Genomic DNA, 6000 nt, shown 5'->3' with positions numbered 1-6000 from the left:
TCATCCATCATGGAGAAGCTGCAGGTGTGTGTTGGTTCAGGCTAGCCAAAGGGATGAATGCAGAGACTCGTCTGTCAGTAACAGTAACAATGTGCAACAACTGTTTAAAGTGAAGTTATATTGGTGTTGTTCTACATGAATACAACATAACACCTGATTTTAATAGGCCACTCTTTAGCAAATATTTTTGCTGTTACAAGCAGTAAGTAGTAAAAGAAATATTAAAACATGAACATATTTTTACATTAACATCCAATTGAAAAAGTTGGGCAAAATAATCTTTTATTATATTTTAATAGGGTATATGCCGAAGCATGCTAATAGGACTTTTAAGTTGCCAGTAACCTGGGTTAATCGTTTCCAGTGAAGTGTATGCCAATGCAATTTCGGCATGTTTAAGGTTTGTTTTCTTTAAAAATCAGTGATCTCCACTGGTTAAGTGATATCTGATATATAGTGGGTCTCAGATTGTACAAGTAGCACTGCATTAAATTAAATTTTTTTATAATATGAGCATTTATTTTACCTCAATATATTCAATGAAACTTCTGCGCTAACCTGCTGAATCTGACAGTTGCGTGCGAGTAAACAGCCTTTTGTCTCGTTTTATGCTTGAGCAACTAAATGAAAGCCAAAGTCTGTTTAACTGATTGTATTTGAATTACATTACAACATCGATGCTGTAAAAGGAACTGTATAAAATAGGGAAAAACTCGCAATAACAGGTCACCGGAAGTTTATCAGTATGGGAAAAATACTGGCTCGGCATATACCCTATTGTTTCTTTTATCTGAGTGGTTCAAGACTTGTCTATTTTTTATGTTTGCCACTTGAGCAAGAAACAAACAAAAAAGACTTGATTCAACAAAGTTGTCCTCTTTAAATCAGCATTTTTGAAAAGCTGTACTTTTAGAGGTATATACAATAAAAAAAAATTAAAAACACAAAAATACATTGAGAAATTTTAGTTTTTTAAGACAGTGATATAACACCTGTTTTTTTAAATTTGCATTCACAAGGGTAGCAGGACAATGGGCTGCAGTACAACGGATGGTTGAGGGGTTTATATGGTAAACCAGTAAATTCTATTTCAGTAAAAATCATTTTCTAAGCTGCTTCAATATACAGATGTACAAGCATTCTTTTTGCTTGAGGCTCAGTCATTTAACCGTCAGGAACACACTTCACTGATGCACTGTAGCTTTTTCTTCACCAGTTTTTGCTCTTTACTCAGTTTACACAAAGCCTTTCCGTTTGAGCTGGATGTGAGTTGAGGGAAATGTTATGCCTAACGAGTATGATGCTTTCCAAACAAACATTATGCATGAGTCACTTTAATCATGGAAATTCTTGTTTTCAGCCTCAGTGCATATGTACATCATGGAAAACATGAGTATGATTTTCGAGCACACTGTCTTTTTCAAAGATACTTTTGAGAACTCGTGTTGTGAGGTATTTTCCAAAAGTTCCATCACACCTAGTTTCACTACCATGAATAATGTGTGCATTATGAAGCATTAGTCATTGTGGCATTGTAGTCATGGTTACTCGGTTCAGAATTTTAAAACAGCAGCTGTCAGTACAGGACATCCAGTTTCAATCGAGTTCTTGTTCAGATAGATTGGTGAGTCAATGAAGCAACAAGGGAGGGTAAAACTGTGGCTGCTTCTGGCAGCTAAAATGGGGCATTTGACACATGGGAAACAGTTTTGAGAGCCAAGGACTATTCTAGGCTGTTAAATAGTGGCCATGGAAGTAGAAATGTTTTCTACAAATAGGTGATTGTTTAAGCTCTGATTATTGTATGTGTTCTGATTTCTTTTTTGCTGCTTATCTCATTCTTTTTCTGCTTCCACTATGAATCTGGGCTGCCAAATATGGCCAGGTGGTCCCAAAGTCCTCCAGTACTCAGGTAAAAACACACACCTGAGGAAAACATATAACTTTGTCACAAATAAATGTACAAAAACTGTCGCTAGGGGGGTACCTTTTTAAAAAGTACTTGTTTGTGCCTGGAGAACTCAAAGGTAAATATTGGTACATAAAGCTTATTTAAAATATTTAGACCCAGTGATTATTTGCAGCTTTTTGTAGATTTTCTTTAGAGAAAAAATAATTTTGTAAGCATGTATAGCACTTTTAGTTCATAGTAAAATTGCTGTTAGTGATTTATTGTATTTTTAACAGATTTGCAGAAATACCATGGTCATGTGGTATTATGTTAAATAGCCAAAGCAAATCTGGACACAATAAGTGACCAAACCTTTGCTCTCATCAGTAACATATAATCCTGACTATATGCTTATTTTTATCCCCTAAAGCTTTGAATGGTCAGATTTGTTTGATGCAAGCTTTTTTGTATTTAGGCTGCAACACCACAGGAAGAATCCTAAAATGCTCGTCAAATGCAAAACAGATATAGCCCAACTGTCCAGAGAAAAGATTATGGTGAAAGGAAGACTTTAGAAATGTGTTGTGCACATGCTGTGCACAGCTGCCAGGCATCTCTGAAAATCCATTTCATCTGATTTAGAGTCTTCTCACAGAAATTAAGAGAGAGAGACTTTGGAAACTAACACAATCAGATGATCGGCTACCATCTGAACATTCAGTCTTGTAGACGCTTTGCTTATGGTTTTGGTTCAGAAGAAAAGTTTGGTGCTGCATTTATTTTAGATGCACGCTTTTGCACTTTTAAAAAGACCAGACTTCCCTACAAAGTTAAGTTCGTGTTTCTCCGACATGTGTCCAGCTGGAACTAATCTGCAATGTGTGAATCATCTTTATTGATGGCCTGTGCCCACCTGGCCATGTGTAAAACTATTGAAACAGCGGAAAGCCAGAGAAAGCTATTTTTGACTCTAAAAAGTCTAAAATGATTGTAATTCAAGTGTAGTTTGTAGCATAAAGTTAGTGAAACTGCATATTTACATAGAGAGTTTTGGGTTTTTGGAGACTACATGTGGCCTACCTTTGCAAAATTGCTTTGTTTAATTGTTAAAAACTGCATTTAATTGTTTAGCAATGATTGTACCTAATTACTTTTTATTTTTTCAATTCAATTCAACTCATCTTTATTTCTATAGCACTTTTACAATGTAGATTTTGTCAAAGCAGCTTAACATAGAAGATTAAAGTAGACTGAAACTGTGTGAGTCCAGTTTTCAGAGTTTAATTAACATACATTTACAAAATTTGTTAATGTAATATGTTATTATTAATAATATGGATATTATGGTTGTGACATTTGCAGTAAAACCTACACAAATAAAGTATAAGTAAACATTATAATAAAAGCATCTGTTTATATTTTCCAACTAGCCACAGAGTTATGGGATCAGAAAAATATCAACCTGTAATCATATTTAAATGAGGAAAATAATAATGTGTTATGGGTGTGACCAAAAAAGTTAGCCAGAAACATATTCACATATAAAGTATCTGTTATATTTATTCATTTGGGCTGGTAGCTTATTTCTGATGAAAGATTGAAATTTATTTTGTTGTGTTGGAAAGGAGTGGAGAAAGAATAATGCCAGACTGGGAAGTAAAAGGAAAACATTTGACTGTTGTGGTTTTGGCAAAATTGTTAAAACTTTACCAAAAGTATGTGCACACAAACATGTTCAATCAAATTCAAAGAATATAATGGCCTAGCAGTTAGAGCACATACAAGATGCTGTGTGTGCTCATGCAGGAGATTAAGTTTCATGCTTTGTTTTTCTGTTTTGCCACTTTTGTTTCTTTTTTAACATTATCATTTCAGTAGATGTAGTCTACTTCTCTTCTAGAAGAAAATGGACAGAAAAGTGCCCTACATAACTCATTATTTTGTGCATATGAGCAATATCACATGAGTATATAGCACATGTGTCTCTGTAATGCTGTTGCACTGTAGAAGCTCTGTCACAAAAACAAATTCCTAGTATGTGTGAACATACCTGGCAATAAAGCTCTTTCTGATTCTGATTCTGATAGCAGTGCGATATGGCTATATATCGGCACTGGTGGGAGGTGTGCGTTGGCTTGAGGCCGCAGGCCGAGTGCCTTAATTTCCCACCATTGATAATATGAGAAAATGAGAGAAAATGCTGTTTTTCTAACTTAAAGATTTATTATGTGGTCTCTGTCACCATCTTTTGGCGGTATGTCAACTGTCTTTGCTCTGCTCAATATGACAGGCTGATTGCCGCCGGCGCTCTGAATCTCCGAAATTATGAGTATTAAAAATAGGCACTATCCTTATAAATAAACTGTATAGTTGCAATTTAAACAAGTATTTCTCGCCTAAAAAACTCAAAAGTAGTATTTGTCAAACTGTAGTGAGTTTGATCTATTGTCACTCTATGTAGGTCAGGGGCATAGATTTAGCATGAATGGAGGGAATGCGTCCCCACCAATATCCACCTACTATTGAAATGTCCCCACCAATAATTTATTCACTTAAAAAAATCGTGCTGTCAATATTAACATGGACATGCAGAAAGGGTTAAATCTCATCTCTCCTCGAATCGCACCGCTCCCCAAACACATATGAACATTGTGATTGGCTGTGACCTTCCTGCTGTCGTGTGAGAGGCTGTTGCTGCATTCAGAAGTAACACACTGAAAAAAATTGGGTGAAAAAATGATTCCTTGGATTTACTCAATTTTTTTACGCTTTAACGCACAGTATAATATTATAAGAAACTTATAGTCTGTGAATATTATTCCATGAAAACTAACTGCAGAATAACCAGCTACATGTACAAGTATATGATCCCTGCCAGTTCTCCTAATATCTCAGAGTAGCATGTCCAATTTTGGTTAAAACAATTTGTCAGAAAAACTACAGCCTCCATATTTATTAATACTGATAAATGACTATCATTTGCACTGTAGCTAAACTAAATGGAAGTCTTTATTAAACTCTCTCTTTATTAGTTAATAAACATTCTTTTAACATGATATCACACTATCAGATCAGTAGCCAGCTTATTAAACGAGGTGATTATTTGTTTTCCTAAAAACTAAACTGCTGCTAAACTTTTTATGAATACAATGATTTTCCCTCACTTATCTTATTGTGCTACAAGCTGGTCCCACACGAACATTACAACATTAAAACCATTGTATGTTATATATAAACAAACTGTAAAAATTTTAGCTAAAAAGCCAAGGAGCTATCATCATTGTAACTGTATTGCACAACATAAATTACTAACATTCGACAGTTTCTTATTTTATGCTGATGTTTTTTAATGTATAAAATATTTAATGATCTTGCACCACCACCCCTTAAACAATGTGTGATTGTCGGCAAGGACAATATAAGACAGACTAGGTCATCGGTTAGAGGTGATTGTTTGGTTAAGCTTAGGAGAACTGCTTTTGGACAATCAGTTTTTTCAGTTAAAGCAGCAGAAAGATGGAATAAAATACCAGTGCATATCAGAGAGAGTACCACTTTTAATCAGTTTAAAATTGTTCTTAAAATTTGGCTTAAACAAAATCAGATATGCAGCCACTGATTTGATTTTATTGACAATGACGTATTGTATGTATTGTACTGTAAGTGTATATTGTATTATTTTTTACTGTTAAATTTGTTACAACTTCCTGCCCAGGGACTGCAGATGTAAATTAGCTTTATAGCTAACTCTGGCACAACATGTCATGTTGTACATTGTCCCTGTATAAATAAATAAATAAATAAATAAATAAATAAATAAATAAATAAATAAATAAAATAAACCTTTTTGCAGTTATTCGTTTGATTTTCTATTTAATGATGAGCTATAAATATTGCACTTTAGGGACATTTTAAGAACTATTTTTTGCTGGATTATCTTGTCGAATGGTTATCATAACCAGACTTTTTGATATGTAAAAAATATTTCCTACCATTTTGTCAAATTGCTTACCATACTATTTCACTATGTTAAGTGTTTATTTACAAATGTGCATTTAAACTGTAAGTTTTATATTAGTTTTATAAAAATAATAATATAAGTGGGCTGC

This window comes from Danio aesculapii, chromosome 9 (assembly GCF_903798145.1).
Source record: "Danio aesculapii chromosome 9, fDanAes4.1, whole genome shotgun sequence".
NCBI lineage: Eukaryota > Metazoa > Chordata > Actinopteri > Cypriniformes > Danionidae > Danio > Danio aesculapii.
The sequence above is the reverse complement of the archived record's forward strand: the minus strand, read 5'-3'. Positions refer to the sequence as shown.